The sequence below is a fragment of the Callospermophilus lateralis genome, chromosome 2 (genome assembly GCF_048772815.1).
Source record: "Callospermophilus lateralis isolate mCalLat2 chromosome 2, mCalLat2.hap1, whole genome shotgun sequence".
Taxonomy (NCBI): Eukaryota; Metazoa; Chordata; class Mammalia; order Rodentia; family Sciuridae; genus Callospermophilus; species Callospermophilus lateralis.
Window position 1 is genome coordinate 99,871,273 of NC_135306.1, and position 20,230 is coordinate 99,891,502.

A 20,230-nucleotide genomic window follows, 5' to 3' on the forward strand; every position below is an offset into this window, starting at 1 on the left:
TGTCTTTATCTCTGGTTTTAAAACTTATTGTTTTCTATCTTCTCACCTTTACTCATATCTAATATAGTGCCAATGGTCTTATGACTTTTGGTAGTAATTGTCATTCTTCATGAAGAGAAAGAACCATTCTGCCACATACTTTTCCTTTTAAGAAAAATGAATTGAGTCCAATGATTATCTTTTCCTTTCACACCTTGCCAAGAGTTGTTTGTTTGTTTATTTGTTTACAAAATATCCCAGTGATCTAGCCTGAGTATCCTTTAATATGAGCTAAATAAAATAAAGATCAAGTTTGCCAGGTGTTTCACTCCTACATGAGAAAGATTGTCTGTTTTCCATCTAAGAATAGTGAACAACCTGACCTTCCTCTCTCTTTTCTTGGTCAAGCTCTTTCTTGAGGCTTACTTGCAATACTTTATTGAAAGCACCAATTTCTCTATCAGTGAAAACCATTTTAAATGCATTTTTAAAAGCTTCATTATAATTGGCTTTCCAAAAATTTAAATGTATTATCCCACTTGACCAGAAAGCCTAAGGATGACTCAGGTGCAGCACAGTTGGATCAAAGGGTACAAAGGCTATTCCCAGAAGAGTGCTTTGTCTCAGCTCTGCTCCTCTCTACTTGGTAGAATCTTTTACAGTCAGTTTCTTTCCAAGGAACAGTAAAAATAGTTTCTGGCATCCCCTAGTCTACATTTTTATAGCATGCAATTCAAAAGGAAGAGAAATCCTCTGACCTCCATATCCATGGATCTAATGCATCCAAATCTTTACCTTGATACAATTACTGGGATCACATCCTTCTTTCTGCCTGCACAAGCCACCTTGATCAAGAGAAGAATATATACGTTTAGACCATCCTGGATCACGTGGAACCTACTCTTATGAAAAGGGTGGTAGGACACCTTGGAGACATATCCATTCGTATGAATGATGGAAGCAGACTCATAAGGTAGAGGCATGGCGATGACAAAGGCAAATGTTAATCTAGTAGAAAAGATGGGTGGCTTGGCCAAGATCAGATGTGGGCACTGCATTATCCTCTATCCATGATGATTTAAGCTTTGTAATTTCATTTTGTTTTCAAACACTCAAAGCCAGCTTCTGCTGTATGGGAAAATGCATTTGTTCAATAAGTGAAAAGAATCATATGAATGCATCTTAAAAAGTTCTTCGGATGAATGCCATTTTCCAAGTGTGATATGTTTTTAGGAGAAAACCTTGGCAACTTGAAGTTAATTTATGCAAAGGGGAGGTAGGGTTAGAAGCAGCAATACAAAGGCATTTCTCAAGCTGTCTTTTTCACAGTTTACACTAAAAGATTCTCCCTCACACCTCCACCCAAGAAAATTCCACCACAGAATGAACCTCAATACTATTTTCTTTCCCAACAATGTTGCTTTCCATCTTTCTGATTTTTCCAGTGAATAGATCATGTGAAAGCATTAATGATTGCACAATGCACAGGGTTAGTAAGGTAAGTGGAGCTCATAATTACCTCATTTACATTCTTTTATTCACTGAAACAGAATTCTTAATGACTTTTATGTGAAATGCAGGGTAATCAGCACAAATGAAGCTCTCTGGTGTAGGGTGGAGGAGTGAGCCAAGCCTTGGCTTCCAGCAGAAAATCTGATGAACGGTCAGACAAAAGAGTTCAGCACAGAAGCCTGGGATGTTATATTTTAAGAGACTGAACAAAATGCTATGTTTTAAAAGACTAGTGCATCTAGGTTGAGATCTAAAGATCAAGCCTTACCAACAGAAATAACCAATGTGTTCTTGCCGCCTCCCTGACTTTCTGTAGAAGTAATATGCTATCTCTGCTCAAAGTATTGTGGGACAAATAAAACCAGGCAGTGAATGAAGAGGCCTACATGTTAGTACTGATCTGTGCATAAGCTAGATGTGGAATGTTTAATAAATCATGTCACATCTCTGAGCTCTGGGTTGTCCACTTGCAAAACAGAAAATGTACATTTCGTAAATTCCTGGGGAACAAGTTCCCTTAAAACAGAATCAAGTGGCTACTTCCATCCCTAATAGTTCAGCATCTCTCTGGAAAGGGTTGAAACCATTGTGTCTTGAACCAAATTCCCAGGTGATTTTCAAATGACTAACATGAAGTAAAAAAAAAAAAAAAAAAAAAGAACTTTAAAATATCCACATGAGCAAGAAGTTCTTTGGCCGAACCATTGTTGGCCTTCAGAAGCATAAAAAAAAAAAAAAAAAAAAAAAACCCTCAAAATATGAACAGGATAAAAAGAGTAGCAAATTAACAAATGCACTTGTGACAGAATTATGTACCTAAAGGACAAAGTGAAATGTATCAAATGTATGGCAATCATACTGAAATTAATGACAAGTGTGAGCCAGACAGTATGGATGAAAGACTGTTTCCTAAATTAAGGAAAAAACCTGGAGGAACTGTCCATATGAAGCTGTTATCTGAGTGGGCTAAGAGGACTAGTTGTCTGTATAGACACTTCAATTCAATTTCTATACCTATATTAATTTACTTAGAACCAACAGCCTTGTATTGCAGATTTTATAATTTACTGCTTGTATCTCAACCTACCCACTTTCTGTGTATGCTTTATATAAATTATTTATGCAATTTCTAGATCCTTTGCCTCTCTAATACATTTACGGTTGTATTGCAACATGAATGTAATGTTGACAGATATTCCAATTATTCTAGATATATTCTAGAGTTCCATGAACATGATGCTGACTTTTAAATGAAGTAAAGTAATTTAAGATCATTTTAGGATTTGGGAGGACAAACTGTAAGCCAAGAAAATTATTTCTTTGCATCACTACTTACTTTACAGAATAATAAATGTTCATGAAGAAAACTTATCCATGTCATTTTGGTAACAATTCCTGACAGTATATTTTGTCTGCTGAGAGTTATGATGATTAGTGTCTTTCTTCATTCCTTCATGTTCTGTTCTCTTCTTTCTCTTCTCTTGTCTGAGCTGTTATAAACATGTATTTTTGTTGTGGTAAATGGTGCCCCTCATATGCAGATGGAAACACTAACACGGTATGGTAACCAAAGTACTTAACATCTCAGACTTTGTCTTATTAGGAGTCAAAGTTCTGATTTGGATAGCAAGATTGGCATCACATTGACCATATGTTGAATTAGTGTGTGCACCTCCCAGGACACATTGCAGAATTTCTACTTAATTATCAGTCTGTGTAACTGTTGTATTTCTACCATTTTTCCCCTCTGATCATTATTTTCCTTTCATTTTAAAATATGTCACTATATCTGCAGGGGTACAAAATAATTTATCAGGCTATACAGTATAGCTTGATACTTCTTCTTTTCCTGTATCTCTCACAACCATAGTCCAATAGCTTTGGTGTCCTGAAGCAGAGAGAATTTCGACTTGAAATCTGAGCTTCTAAGTGACCAGGCAATGGCCAGGGAACCTGCTCAGGGCCTTTCTGCAGCATTGGCATGCCCATCAAAATTGGTTCAGCCTTGATTTATGCTGAGTTTATGACCTGAGGAGCTTTGTCTTGTTACTGCAACTTGGTTCTAGGAAGAAACTCTCCTTCCCTATTTGATGGTTGCAAAACATTTTTGAAGGCAAACACACACACTCTCTCTCTCTCTCTGCAGAAGATGCTATTCACCAAGCCTAGTAAACATAAGGAGAACCTGTCTTTGTATCAGCAGCTCAGTAAAAGCTTATAAGTTCCAAATCGGGTGCAAAAACAACACATCTTCACCGTTCTGGAACTTGTCACTATGTAGATTATGTATAAAGATTATGGGGACAGAGACTGTGGCTACTCTGCAGCTCAACTATCTCAACTGTCACAAAGCACATATTATCTCTGATTTACCACACCAACTAAGACTCAATATGCAAACATTTTTGAAGTTGATAGGTACTGTCCCACATTCATTCAGATAAAACATAGTTCCAGGGAATACATATTCTTTTCCAGGTACTGTTTCTTCTGTGAATTGCCTTTTGGGCATCTCCTTTTATCCTGGGCTCTTATCAGCAGTATGCACTGATATTGACTATAACTCTACCAATTGATACTATAGCAATCCTCATTATGCCATGCTGCTGCTATACCTTTTTATAAGCTTCTTGGAGACTCCAGATCACCCAAACTTCACATTGGGCTCTATGACCAAGTCAGGGAGAATAATCTCTGCCATTTATGGTTCATTCTTTTAAAATATAAACCACTGTGTGTGTGCGTGTGTGCGTGTGTGTGTGTGTGTGTGCGTGTGTGTGTGTTCCCCCCTCTTGGGAATAATGTAATGAGTTGCTTCTGTATTCACATCAGGGCCACTGCTTCGTTCTAAGAATCTCTACTTTCCAAACTTTCAGTTTAGGATCTCTGTGTGAAGTCCTTGGTGCTTAGTTCTGTATCTTGAAAATGTATATCCCCAACACCCTTTTCCCCAAAATTTCTAGTAATTAGGTGCTCAATTAGAACTAGAGAATAAATCAGGAAAGGAAAGAGATTGCATCAGAAAATTATCTCTTTAAGGTGATGAGTAAGGAAGATCGTAAATTGACAGCTGTGCAAAAAAGCAGTCTAGATACAGACATCAGCTGGACAAAAGGAGGGGCAACTGCCATTTTTAATGTATATGATTATCATGAACTTGAAAAACAACACAGTCAACAGAGGAATTAGAAATATTAAGAAAGACAAAAGGTGGCTAAGTAGTTTTATTACATGAAAGATTGATAGCTTTCAATGTTGTTCAAACACAAATCCCTTAAGATTTACACAGAAGGCAAGGTACTATGGACAATAGCATAGCAAAAAGGGAAAAAACACAAAAATATCTAATAAATTTGCAAAATCTATACAATGAAAACTGTAACGCTTTACTAGAGTAAAACAAACTTACACGAAAAAGAATATATATCCTCTTACAGCATTAGATTAATCAATATTCATATTTCAGTTTCTTCCTAAGTTAATACATAGTTTTAATGAAATCTGTTAAAAACTAATTGGTTATTTATTTGTAAAATTATTTAATATTCACAAATATACAGATTCAAATTCAAACATAAAAAGAAACCTGTAAGGGTAGTCAAGGAATTTCTTAAAAACAAGGATAATTAGGAAGGACTTGCATTACCAGATAATAAAGCTATTATAAAACTGTAGTAAACAGTCTGTTGCTGACACACAACTAGATTAGAGCAAAAAAGCAGAGAAGATCCAAAATGACACAAATATCTAGGGAACTTAAAAACTACAAAGTCTACATCTCAAAGCAATAGAGAAAAGAGAATATTGTTTTTAATAGAAAAAAGTTATAATTCTCATGTATTCTGTCCTAGTTTCCTCTTGTACTAGTATTTTACATTAGTATGGTACATTTGTCACAATTAATGAACCAATGTCAACACATTATTAAATACCATACTTTATTGTAATTTCCTTTGTTTTAACCTAATGTTTCTTTTTTCCATTCCAGGACATCATTTTATAACTAGTAATCAAGACTCTTTAGACTCCTCTTGGCTGTGACAATTCCTCATATTTTTATTGTTGGTAAGGATGTGGCAGTTTTGAGGAGTACAGTGTTAGACTGTCCTTCCATTTGGATTTGTATGATGAGTCTCTTGTGTTTGATAACCTGAGTTTATGAATTCTGTGCAGCAAGACCATGGAAGTAAAGTACCATTCTCTTCAAGTAAAGGTGTATGCTATCAACATTATTCATCCTATTTATACTAACTTTGACCATCTGGTTAATATAGTGTGTTTCAGATTCTGTACTGTGAAGAAGTTAGTTTTTCCCTCTTTGCACTCTGTAAGGAAGTCACTTTGCAAGGCCCACACTTGCAATATGTGTGGATTTATACGCCACCATTTTTATCTTCATTTTTTATTCAGTTATTTATTAATCTCAACATGGATTTATGAATAATTATGTTGTGCTTGAATTATAATCCAATAGTTATTTATTGTTTGCTTGTTACTTGCGCATTGAGAGATTTCATTTGTTCCTGCATCCCTTCTATATACGTCTATATGTTTTTCTCTATGGTTTCTTTGTTTTAGCATGTCCTTTCTGGCATTGCAACATGCTTCAGGTAATATGCTTCAGGTTAACATATGATATATTTTCTGCTAATTCCTAGAATCAATCTTTTATTCCCCCAAAAGCACTGTTCCTCTTATTGGAGAATGGTACTAGAAAACAAGGCAACAGGTTTGCTTATTATTACAGGGGACATCATTGTTCCAGACTGGCAGAGCAGGAAGTATCTATGCATACAAACTCCTTCACATATACAAATCTGTAAATAGTTCCATATATTTCCATCTGTATCTATGTGAAGTTAAATATTAGCTCACACGGATATTTCTAACTATAATGCATTATCACATGGATCATTCTATACTTCTCCCCTTGTTTATCTGTTTATCTATAACTTCCAACTCCAACAGTGAGGAAACTGGATCTCATCATCTGCCATTCATTCATGTAATTGTTCAATATCAATGTACTTTTCAGTCTTGTTAACCAGTACTTCTATGGGGGGAGGTGTTTAAAAGCTTTATTTATCAGAAAGCAGTGCTGTGCACAGTGCTTTTAGTCATTAGTCTTAGAGACTGTATTCATTTCCAGTTTCTTAGGTCAATGCCTTTACCCTCCTCACATTTGTATGATTCTTTCATGCATTTGTAAGACACATTATTTTATCACAGTCTGCATTATGTTATTGATTCCTCTAATCTAAATTATTTTTAATATTCATGCTAAATATTTATTCTTGGTAACATAAAGTTAAATTGGTTTGAACAAACACATGGCATCATGTATCCCACATTAGAGCATCACACAAAATATTTTCACTTCCCCCCAAAATCTCCTATGCTATACATTTGCTCAGTATTTTCTCTACCAACCCCTGGCCACTACTAATATGTTCCCTATCTCAATATATTTTTTCCTATTCCTGATAATCATAAATGTGCACATTTTAGTCTGGCTTATTTCATTTAGCATAGTTCATATCATTTTATTACTAAATACTATTCCATTGGAAAATGTAACACAGTTTGCTTATCTATTTACCTATCAAGGATATCTTGTTTATTCTAGTTTGGGAAAAGTGTAGGTAAAGCTTCCATAAATAATTATACACAGGATTTTATGTGAATATGTTTTCAAGTCAATCAAGTAAATAATCAAGACAATAATTGTTGATTTATATAGAAAAACTATGTTTAGCTTCATAGAACACGTGTAGTGTTCCATAGTGTAATACCATTATGTATTTCCAGCAGTGATGAATGAGAGTTACTGTTGCTCCATATCTTTGCCAGTAATTGATAGTGCCAATTTTTTGTGTAGCAGTTTTTTGCTGTGGCTTTAATTTGCAGTTCTTAATTGGCAAATGATGGTGAGCATCTTTTCTTATATCTATTTGTTACCTGAATATTTTCTTTGATCAGGACTATTCAGATTTTTCACCCATGTTTTAGTTAGGTTGTTTGACTTCTTGTTATTGAGTATTAAGTTTTCTTTATCTTCCAAATATTTCATCCAATCTATGGCTTGTCTTTTAATTTTCTAAAAGGTGTCTTTTGTAGAGCAAAATATTTTAATTTTTATTAGTATCAAATTATCAATTTTTTTCTCATGGATCATATTTTTGTGTTGTATCTAAAACCTGTCACCAAATCCAAAGTGATGTAGAATTTCTACCAGAAAATGTTTTCTTCTATAACTTTTATAGTTTTTCATCTTGTATTTATGTACATGATCCATTTTGAATCTCCTTTATTTCTTAAATATTGGCAGAATGTGTTCTGGCCATAAAACCATCTGAACTTGGTATATTCTTTTTTGAGAGGTTATTATTTAGTGATAGTATTGCTGTTATAAATGTAGAACTCTTCAAGTTATCTATTTTTCCTCAGTAACTTGTTGTAGTTTATATATATATATATATATATATATATATATATATATATATATATATTGGTACTGAGGATTGAACTCACGTGTGCTTAACCACTGAGCCACATCCCAGCCATTTTTTATATTTTATTTAGAGACAGGGTCTCGCTTAGTTGCTAAGTACCTTGCTAATTTGCTGAGGCTGACTTTGAACTTGAGATCCTCCTGCTGCAGGCTCCCAAGCCCCTGGGATTACAGGCATTTGCCACTGTGCCTACCTAGTCTTCATATTTCAATAATTCTTTGTATTTAAACTTTCAAATTTGTTGTCATGAAGAGGCTGATGGTATTTCTTTATTATTTTAATGCCTATGAGATCTGTAGTTACTGTCTTTCTTTCTATTCTGGAATAAGGAACTTGTCTACTCTCCCTCTCTCTTTCATCTGGTTAGAGGTTTATAAATTATATTAATCATTTTCAATGACTAACTTTTTGCTTCATTGATTTTCCCTATTATTTTCTTATTTTTAATTTTGTTACTTTCATTTTTATTTTTTATTTGTTCTAATTAGTTATACATGACAGAATGTATTTCATTTCATTGCACACAAATGGAGTACTTTTCATTTATCTGGTTGTACATGATGTAGAGTCACACCATTTGTACAATTATACCTAGGATAATGATGTTCTTCTTATTCCAACATCTTTCCTACTCCCATGCTCCCTCCCTTCCCCTTTCCCCTATATCCTATCCAAAGTTCTTCCATTCTTCCCATGCCCCCCCCCATTATGGATCAACATCCACTTATCAGAGAGACTATTCAGCCTTTGGTGTTGGGGGATTGGCTTACTTCACTTATCATAATATTCTCCAACTCCATCCATTTACCTGCAAATGCCATAATTTCATAGTCTTTTAATGCTGAGTAATATTACATTGTGTATATATACCATAGTTTCTTTATCTGTTCATCTACTGTTCATCTGTTCATCTGTTCATCTGTTCATCTACGTGGGTTCCACAGTTTAGCTATTGTGAATTGAATTTCTATAAACATTGATATGGCTGCATCACTACAGTATGCTGTTGATTTCTTCTCTAATTTTTATTATTATTTTTCTGTTTGATTTAGGGTTAAATTCTTCTTTTGTCTCCCATGATAGAAATTTTGGTCATCGATTTTAGACTTTTCTTCTTTCCTAATATGGACATTTAATGCCATAAACATCTTTCTATCCAATGTTATCACTGCATCCAACAAATTTTGGTGTTGTATTTTATTTTCAATTAGATAAAATATATTTTTTTCATAAACATTTTTCTTTATATATAATATATATATTTAGTTGTAGATGGACACAATATTTTTTTTTATGTAGCACTGAGGATTGAACCCAGTGCCTCACACATGCCAGGCAAGCACTCTGACACTGAGCCACATCCCTATCCCCTCATAAGACTTATTTGATCATGTGATAATTATAAGTGTGTTGTTTAATATTCAAATATTTACTCTTGTTGCTATTATACTCTTGTTGATTTCTGATTTAATTTCATTGTCATTTAATCATTTTGTATGTTTTCTAGGTACTAAATGTTTTTAAGATATGTGTTATCACTCAGAATATGGTTTATTTTGGTGGCTATTCCATGTGACTTTGAGAATAATATGAATTCTGCTTTGTTGTATAAAATATTTTATAAATGTTAATTAGATCAAGTTGATTGCTAGTTCATTTAGATCACTTATATCCTTATTGATATTCTGCTTTCTTTATCAATGTGTATTTATCAAATCAGTATATATCTATTAATATACTGATAATGAATATTGAAGTCTCCAACTAAAATAGTATATCTATTTCTTTTCAAATCTATGGAAAATTTGCCTCATTTATTTTGATGCTATGTCACTAGGGACATACTAGTTCAGAATTATCATGTTTTCTTGAACTTCTTTAGCATTAAATAATTCTTCTATTTATTCTTGATTATCTTTCTTCTCCTGAAGTCTAGACTCTCTGGTAGAAACAGTTTGGTTTTCTTTTGATTAATGTTAGCATGGTCCACTTAACCTATCTAAATTTTTACACCTTTACAATCTTTTTTGGTATGTATTTCCTGCTTGTTTTGTCTCTTCTTTGATTACTTTCTCCCTTTTCTGCTTTCTTTAACTTTAATCAAGCTTTAAATATAATTACATTTTATTTTCTTTCTCAGAATATCCATTAAATACTTTTCAAAAAATGTATTGCCTTAGAATTTATGATATACCTTTTTAGTTAATTTAACATCACCTTCAGACAACACTATGCACAACATATGTAATAAAGGTTGAGCATCTCCAACTTCTTTGTGACATTACCTCATTTATTTTGCATATCAATATTCTATAATTGCACAAGACATTGTTCCTAGTATTGCTTTAAGCAACTAGTTTTATTTTAGGTAAATTAAGAATGAGAAAAAAATGTCTTATTTTATCTTAGTTATTGATTTTCTAGCTCTTTTTATTTCTTTACTCATATTCATGTTTCTGTTCTATATAATTTTCCTTCTTTATGAAGAACTTTTGTTATTATTTTTAGAGTGCATGTCTGCTGATTATCAGTTTCTCTCAATTTTTGTTTGTTTGGGCAAATATTTATCCTTTTATTTATTTATTAATTTTTATTTATTTATTTATTTGGTCCTGGGGATCAAATCCAGAGCCTTTGTATGCTAGGCAGCATTTACAACTGAACTACATCCCCAGGCCTGTTACCAACTTTTAAAGGATAATTTTCACAGAGTTTTAGGTCAGAGGGTTATTTTTTCAACATTTTAAGTATTTCACTTCACTTTATTCTTGCTTATTTATCAAAGGTCCAAGGCAATTTTTATCCTTTTTCCTAAGTAAAATGTTTTTAACTTCTTTTTCTTTCTGTGTTCTTTTCTTTTCTTCTTCTTTTTTTTAATCTTGGCTTTCTGAAGTTTTATTATGATATACTTATGGGTGTTTATGTTTGAGTATGTGTTTATCCTGCTTCATGATCTGAACTTTCTGGACCTGTGATCTGTGATTTTAGTGTCTGTCATTAATTCTGAAAAGTTTTCTGCTATTGTTACCTCATAATGTATTATTTTCTGTTCCATTCTCTCTTCTACTTAATTTTAAATTATTCTTAAAATGTGCCATTCATATATTGTCCCACAGTTATTGGTTATTCTGTTCCTTTGTAGTTTTTTATTTGTTCAGATTTTAATTTTATTTTACTCTTTGCCTTTCAGTTTGGTAAGTTTTTATTGTCTTATATTGAAGGTCACTGATTATTTTTGCAAATATAACAAGACTATGATGAGCCCATTGAAGACATCTTCATCTTTATTATACTGTTGTATTACTATATTTTCCTACTAATTCTTTCTTAAAATTTTCTTCTTTCTGCTTACACCATCACCTGTTCTTACATAATATTTTTCCTTGAACATCTTTACCATATTAATAATAGTCTGTCTGATCATTACAAAACTACATCACTTCTAAGTCTGGTTCTTATGGCCTCTCTGTCCCCTAAAAATGTGTTTTTTTCCTTGAATTCTGCCATGCTTTCAGCTTTTTTTTTTGCTGAAATTTCAACATGCTGCTTTGGGAATTGGAACAGAGGTAATAGCCTTTAGTGTGAGGATTTATGTATATATGGCTAAGAGTTTAACTGTGCTTTATGTTTGCTGGACCTGTAAGTGCCAGAAGTTTAAAATTACCCTGATGTCCTTGTTTTTTCCTTTCCCTTTTATCTTTGGACTTCCCTATATAGTCCTCCTCTGAATGTCTTTCTCAGTATTTTCAACTGTAATCCACAGTTATAATACTGCAGCTTTGTTGGTGTATTATGGTTTAGATATAAGGTATCCAAAAAAACCTCATGTGTAAGACAATGCAAAAGAGTTTAGAGGTTAAATAATTGGGTGATGAGAATTCAGACCTAATTAGTGTACTAATCCCTAGTAGGGATTAACTGGTTGGTAACTTTAGACAGGTAGAGTATGGCTGGAGGGGTTGAGTCTTATATATTTTGCCTTGGTTGAGCAGAGTTATCTCTCTGCTTCCTGCTTATTATACTGTAAACTGCTTTCCTCCAGCACATACTTTGGTGATGATGAGAACCCTCATCTCAGGCCATGAGTCAGCCATCTGAGGCCTGAGACCTCTGAAATTCAAAAAAAACTTTTCCTCTTCTAATTGTTCTTCTATTCCTTTTGGTTACAGTGGGGGCGGGGGAGGGAGAAAAAGAAAACTAACTAAAACAATGTGCAAGTAAGATCTGAGCAAGAAGGGAGTCTCTATAACATTCTGATTAAATGTCGGCTTCTGTTGAGATGTGACTTTCACAAATGTTTCTTCCGTGGTACACCTTGTCCACCTTCCCACTCCTTGACCTGTTTCCTTCCTTGACTGCTGTGTTCCAATCTATTTATGTAAAGCTTTTGTGCATTTTTTTCCCCATTTATGTGAGACAGGAAGGCTGGAGGGAGCTGTTGTGTGAAGAATTACTTGCCCCCAGCTGGGATAAAACTGTGGCAAATTTCTTTCCCTTTGTGAGTAGGGTTTTGTTATGAAGGAGGCTCAGAGTGTGTTCCAAAATTATTAGTCTTCCATTCTTGGTTAGAGCCTGGGAGTATTTCTCAGACGTATACATGTGAATCTGACAGGATTTCTGAAAGTAAAGCCCACAGAAGGAGCCCCCATCCCGCTCCCAGGCCCCCAGGAGATTCTAACACACATTCAGTCCATATGCAACCTCTAGCAATTTGTCATAATTAGTATAAAAATATCCTTGCTGATTAAGGGCTTCAGTGGCTTCTTCTGCAGGCCAGCATATCTTTCCGTCTCTTTCTTGGTGCTCCTTCCTGCCTCTCCATATTCTGTGATGATGGTTTGCCTGGCTACTTCAGTTATATGATGGGTCCAAGAAAAGTAATTGTCTTTCAATAGGTCCAGTTTTTTCCCTGTAAGGATGAGAATTATGTCTTCCGAAATCTTTGTATGTTGCAATTGAGACTACAAGTTTTATTGGATTTTAACTTTTGCTCTTTTTCTTTTTCAAGATCAAGAAATATGCTATTTCCTTCACTCTTTTGGTTCAGATGAATTTGCTTTCCAATTTGATTACAAGCTGAACAGTAAGGAGTGCCGTTCTTCTGATACAGCTTTGCTAAGAATGGCTAAATAGGGTTGCAGCCTTCTGCTAGAAAAATTACTAAAATAAAAGGCCATTCTGCCTCCTTTCACACATGCTGAGCAAAACACAGAAAATAATGTCTACTTTCATTGTCAAAAAGTATTGTAGTTATGATTTACTGCATCTGAAAATTTCAATTGAATAAACTGAAAAATTGGCCTTTTCTCTCTAAATTTGGAAAGGTTAATAATAATAATAATAATAATAATAATAATAAAAAACATTGAGGCATAATTACCTGTCATTCAGTGCCATTGTTTCCAGCACCCATCTACTTCCTGTGTTTACAGTTGGTTCTATAGAGTTGATTTCAATTATGTAAAACAATAAATTAAAATGAACTTAAGAAATTTTCAAAAAGAGATTATCATTTCTTATCTATATCTGTGTGTTTTCTGTGTATTTATAATATCAAAAGAAAACCTATAGTCAGAGAAAATGAGAAAAGAAGAGTGCTAATGGAGAGTATGGATCCCCCTTATTTTTGCTTCTTTTTATTTCCTCTCACTGCTTTGCCTCGAACATTGGTATTAAAGTTGTGTATAACATTTTGTATAACAACATTGATGTTTAGAATTCTGGAAGGAATTTGTCTTTCTTGCTAGAGTAATGCAGATTAGGGGCCCTTGGGAGCCTAAAATTTGGTGGGGAGAATCCAAAAGAAGACAGAGCCGAAGCAACAGACACCTTAATTCTATGTATAGGTTAACGTTAGTTCTCAACTACACCTGAGCACCACTGTTACAGACCGAAGGTGTGTGTCTCCTCATAATCCATATGTTGAAACCGAATTCCAAGGTATTAGTATTGACAATCGGGTGTTTGTGAGGTGATTAAGTCATGAGGACAGAGTCTTCGAGAATGAGATTAGTACCCTGACAAGGACCTGGAGAATTCCCTGACCCTTCCAGTCATGTGAGGACTCAGGGCAAAGAGAGCTGTTTATGTACCAGAAGGCAGGCCCTCACCAAACACCGAGTCTTTTGCTGCTTTGATATAGGACTCCCCAGCCTCTGTAACTGGTAGAAATAAATTTCTATTGGTTATAAGCTGTCTAATCTATGTCTTTGTTGCTAATATTGTAGTTCAAACAGCCTAAACAGAGTGAGACGACCACATTTGGGGAAGACAGCCAAAAGATTGTAGCAAAGTCTGTGAGAAGTAAATTACATAAAACCAACTCATCTTTAAGGAACATGTGCATAGGAAAGACCCAAAGCAACATAGTGCAGGCGCTGAAAACTAAAATGACATTTTGAACAATCACCCACAAAAGGGAAATGAGAGAGTCAGAATTTGCGGACAAATGAAGTTTATTGTCTGCTAAACGAACAAAATAGCACCATTCTCTAGAGGCTTATAACAAGACCCAAGGGCTCATAAAATAATTTTCAAAATATAACAAAACTAAGAAAATGATGAACGATAAAGAGAAAAGATCAACAGATACAAACTTGAAATGATCCAGATACTGTAACTAACAAAGGGTTCAAAAATCTGTTATAACTTCGTTCCACGAAATAAAGGTAAACACTCTTGAAATAAAGGTGAAAAATAAGGTTCTAGGCATACATAGAAATAAAATCTATGAAAAGAACCAAATGAAAATTTTATAATTAAAAAAATACAATACCTGAAATTTAAAAATTCACTGGATAGCTTTATTAAGTGAATATGACTGGGGATAGTCAATGAAATTTCACGTCATTTAATAGAAGACACTCAACCTGAAAAATAGGGAAAAATGCTTTAGAACATTCCTGCACTTGGAAGAAATTCAATATTCTTCAGGATAATCATTAAAAATATTCTCTTCTTGGCTCTGAACAAGAATTAGAGTTTCAAGACACTTCCCTTACAATAGTAACCTGATAATGGAAAAAAATTGTGAATATACATCTTACTCAGCTACAGAAATAGGCAACACTCAGAATTACCCATGGGGTGTATACCTTTTCTAGAGAAAGACTATAGGTAAAATCTTACATGGTGACCAAAGACTATAAACACTGGATTTTGCATAAATATTTAATCTACTTCTTAAAATAGATATTTTATTTTCTATGTGATTTCTAAAAAATAATACAGCTGAACTCTGACATTGTTTCAACAGTACATCACCTGTTTTACAGCCATTTGTCATTGCTTCACTGTGGAATTCCTGAACTGCAAAAAGATACAGACTCAATTCCTGATGCGCTCATTGGTGACTTGGTCTGATGTGAGGGCAACTTCAGAGTCTGTTGCTTGGATTCAATTCTGTGCTTCTTTCTGTCACTGCCTGGGGGAGTTTATTCTACACAGAGAGTCAATTAGGCCAGGGAGTCAAGGCTGACCACGCAAAAGTACTTTTCAGATGTTTATATATTTCTAGTCTGTTGAATTTGAGATGGTATCTGATGAGGGTTGCCCTGAATAAGAGCACAGGCAGTATTCACTTTGCATAATAGTGTGGGACTATAAAAATAACTACAAGCTGAAACTATGCAAAGGGATCTAAATAATCAATGGAAAACATTACAATTGTTTTTTTTAATTTAAATATTCCTGTCAAAACATTTAGAAGAATCTTGCAATAGTTAAAAAAATGTATAAGAAAAAAAGTAATAATGCTAATATTTACTAAGCACACAGTAATGTAAAACATTAGAAATTTGATAATAAAGTCTTTCATTTCTTTGTAAACAAATCATCAAGAGAAGTTAAATAATGCATGCTTGCCTCTGGTTGTATAGCATGATCCAGAGAGTACATTTATTTATATATATATATATATATATATATATATATATATATATATATATATATATATAAATATTTTGGCTACTTGTTATAAAATGGCTGTGACATTTTATTCTTTATACTTTCACATAGAAGTACAAAAGTCCCTGAGTGTTCCATTATTGTGAAGTATTTTTCAGGGGTCAGTTTTTCTGGGGCATTTTCACCATTCATTATAACCATGCTCCTTTTCATCTAAATAAAAGTTTTTCCTAAGTTCTGGCAATATATTAGAGTATTTAAGTGTGGCAATGTCAGCATTTGCATGGTTAGTGAGCACTTCTAACCTCTACTTACTTTTTATTTAACTTTCACTTCCAATGTTGGCACACTGTACTTTGATATACTTTTCTGAACTTTGATTTTGTTGGCCAATTTCCTCTTTCAAGTATGGTCAGGCCTTGGTATCTAGAGAAAAAAATTTCCAGCCTTGCATATCTAAATCTATGGATGCTCAAGTCCCTTACACAAAATATCATAATATCTGCATAGAACTATACACATCCTCCTGTATACTTTGTCACCTCTAAATTACTTATGATGCCTAATACAATGTAAATATTATGTAAATAGTTGTTATATTGTTTAGGAATCATGACAAGAAAAAGTCTTTACATGCTTAGCACAGATGTAATGGTTTTGTTTTATGTTTTTAGAATATTTTGATCCATAGTTGAATCCACAGATGCAGAATTCACAGATATGGAGGTCTAATTTATTCATTTTTGTAAAATAACACATCGTGCAATTCCTAGCAGATAAAGAAATAATGTAACTATATATATTGCTGTCTGTGAATGAACAAAATATTAGGTATGAAATTACCAATTACAGACTTTGAAAGAAGGAATATTATTGATTGTTGATCATGATGAACATGACACTTAAGTAGTGATAAGTGAACTCAAGAGCCCTAACAGGTAAGTTTATAATTCCTTTAATTATTAACAGTTAATATCCTATGGTGACTGAGAGTTTGACTGTTGTCAGGGGCACTTGTTTAACCAAAGTACTGTGATTAAAAATTGTACATACCATAAAGGTTTACATGATATATAGAATAATCTTCATATACATACTGGCAATTTAGTTCTTCTGTACTGAAAAACCTCCAATTTCAAACTTCTGACATGTTCTTTTTCTGTTTGGTAGAACATGCTTGTCTTGTTGATTGTATGTGTGTTCTGTATGTCCAAAATATTCACCTTTGTTAATACTATGCAAAGTAAATGACTTTTTTGTAGTTTTAATTTTTAAGATTATTTATACGATATTCATTGAAGTTGTATTTTTATTTTCATGTGGTAAAGTATCTCTTTTCCTTTTTTCTATATATTATTTGATGTCTTTTTCAGAAATGGCTTCTTATTCTGTTACTAAAACTATATACTTATATTTTCCTAAAATATTTTTAAGAATTTTTCTTTTCATATTTAGGTCTTTGATACATATGGAAAATGTTTCTGTTTGATGGAGGTACAAAAATCACTTTCTTTTATTTTTTGAACATGGTTAGCTAACAGGACCATTATTACACTTTATAATTTTAGAAACAGTGCTAGAAAGGTAAAAAAAAATGTTGAAATTTTGATTTAATTCTTTTAATGTAGTCTATAACAATGTTTATTATGAACTTAAATAGCTTTTAATAAAATTTTGTAATTTCAAAGAGCATTTGTTTGATAATTTCCTAAATACCTTATAGTTTTAGTCTTACTAAAGATGACTATTTTCCTAAAGATTATAATTTCTAGTTGGTTACTTTTAATGTATAGAGATGTTACCAGATTATGACATTTATATAGCAATCTTACTGAATTATCTTAATAATTTAAAAAAGTTTGTTATATTGAATGTTTTATGGAAATTAAAATATTATTTATTGATAATAACAATTAATTTTCTTTGTTTATGTAATTTACTTTTCTTGTCTTATTGCTTTGTATTTGATAGCCATCATAGAGTTGAACAGGGGTGAAAATACCAGATATCTCTGAAGATTTTTTTGATGTTGGAAGAAATGCTTCTTTTTGTTATTGTTGTAGTTTTAAATTGAATATAATGCTTGTGATAAGTATGAGTAAGTTTGTTTTTTAGGAGTAAGGATATTTTCTTCTTTTTCTAATTTTTAGAGATGTTAATTATGAATAGATTGTGAATTTTGTCAAATTATTTTTCTTTTTCTTTGAAAATTTCTTGTTATTTGTTGTTGATGGACCTTCATTTTATTCATTTATTTATATGCGGTGCTCATAATAGAACCCAGTGCTTCACACAGGCTAGGCAAGCACTCTCTATCACTGAGCCACACTCTAGCCCATCAAATTATTTTTCTGTGGTAAATAATCATATTATTTTTCTCCTATAATCTTCAAAGTGATATATGAAAATAATATTCTGGAAGCATATAGATAAAATGTGAAAATATATTTAATATGATATATAAAAACCAACATTTTCTGACTTTGAGTACTTATATTCAAATGCCATCATCGAATATATTTTTGCTATATAAAGAAACTACCATGAGGATTCTGGTTCTAAGATAATTGTGTTAGCCCAGAGTAGAGTCAATTCTGGTTGAGTCTCTGTAATGAATTCCTTCATTTAGCTCAAAGGAAAAACATACCATTTTTTTCTTTTTTACCTTTTCCTGTTTGTTGTTTCTTCCTTTTTCCCCCTTTTTCTGCCTTCAAACACAGGTTGCCTTCTCTTAAGTCATGGGAGAAAATAAAACAATTTAGAATAACTTGCATTTATTTACTTTATACTCCTACATTGAACTTTGAAGTTTTAGAATCTGATTTAAACTATGCCATGGGGTTAAAGTTCCAGGAATCCATATTCATTTATAACCAAACACATGCTTTCTGTTCACCTGATATATTGGAGTCCACTTGTAAATAGCCATCTTCATTTCTCTTGCTCCCTCCTCTATGTCACCTTCCTTATCAGCCTTGAGGTGAGTCTCTGAAGCACTCTGCTGAAGACTGCAGATGGCTGGTGGTGCCTGGGCAGACACAGTAACTGTCCACTGCAGGCTTCCCCAGCTCTGCAAGTCTGCCTGGCTCTCATGGAGAGAAAACAGGAATTGATTCCATTCCACGGTAGGGAGTCTGCAGGCTCTTGCCAGATACAAGAATGTCCTTAGAACAAAAATAAACCCAACAAAGAGGACAGTACGATGAGCAGCATAGGAACTCAGCTTTCCTGGCAGCCTTCATCAAAATCCAGCTGACTTTCATTTAGTTTTCTTTGTTCCTACAAACAGGACATGCAGGATTCACAGCCTGCAAACCAGCCACACTTTCTTTTTGAAGGAAACTTACTGGAGAGGCACAATTGCTGATACCTTTCAAATCAGTGCATGAAGGGAAAAGAAGAGCCTGTGCTTAGTCCACCTCAGCCCCACATGAGTCTGTCAGATCACCAAGTCCACATCTCCTGTCACCAACACATACCAAGCATGCCTTCTTGGAATATTTCCTATTTCTGTTCTAATGCAAAAGAACTGATCTTGTTTCACAGTGACTGCAAAAAGCCTCCCTAGCTCACTGCTCCATACACTCCTTATCACACTGGAGGGGAGTAAATAGTCTCCTTTAGTCAATTTGCTTATTTAGTTATTTTTTTTTATATTCTGTCAATTTTAATCAAGCTCAATGTCATGAGGCTTTTTAAATTCCATTTTGCCATTGTTTTACCCATAGAACCTAGAACAGAGTTGGGCATATAGTATTAAATGATTAATAACCGTGTGCTCAATGGAGAATGAATAAAATGATATTTTCTTCCATAACCACCAGCATTGTACAATAATCAGACACCTGCTAGAGGGAATTGTGTGAAGAATGACTAATTCATGAAATTCCATTGTCTCCCCTCTGTGGCTGTGCTAAGGACTCTTCTGAGGAATGTGGTAATTCAAGTTAGAGGGTTTGGTGGCTGGCTCCCACTTCACTGCATAATACTGAAGTAAAGTTAAAACATCACTGCTAGGTGTAAAAGACAGGGCTTTGGGCTTCTATTTTATTCTTTTCTTTCTTTTTTTGTCCGTTTGTTTGTTTGTTTTTTGTTTTTATACCACTTGTGTGTGGTTCTAATTCCAGAAATATCTTCAATCCCTAATTAGGGAAGATGAGTTATATGCTTGAATAATGTGAGTTCTTGGGGGGAGGGGAGAAAACCTGCTAGACCTGACCTTTTAGCAAAAGGGACTAAATCAGTGAGGCATTTGGTTCCCCACAACCTCCTCAAGTTTAGGAGTGTGAAATAACAAGTAGCACAAATTTTAAGACGATTAA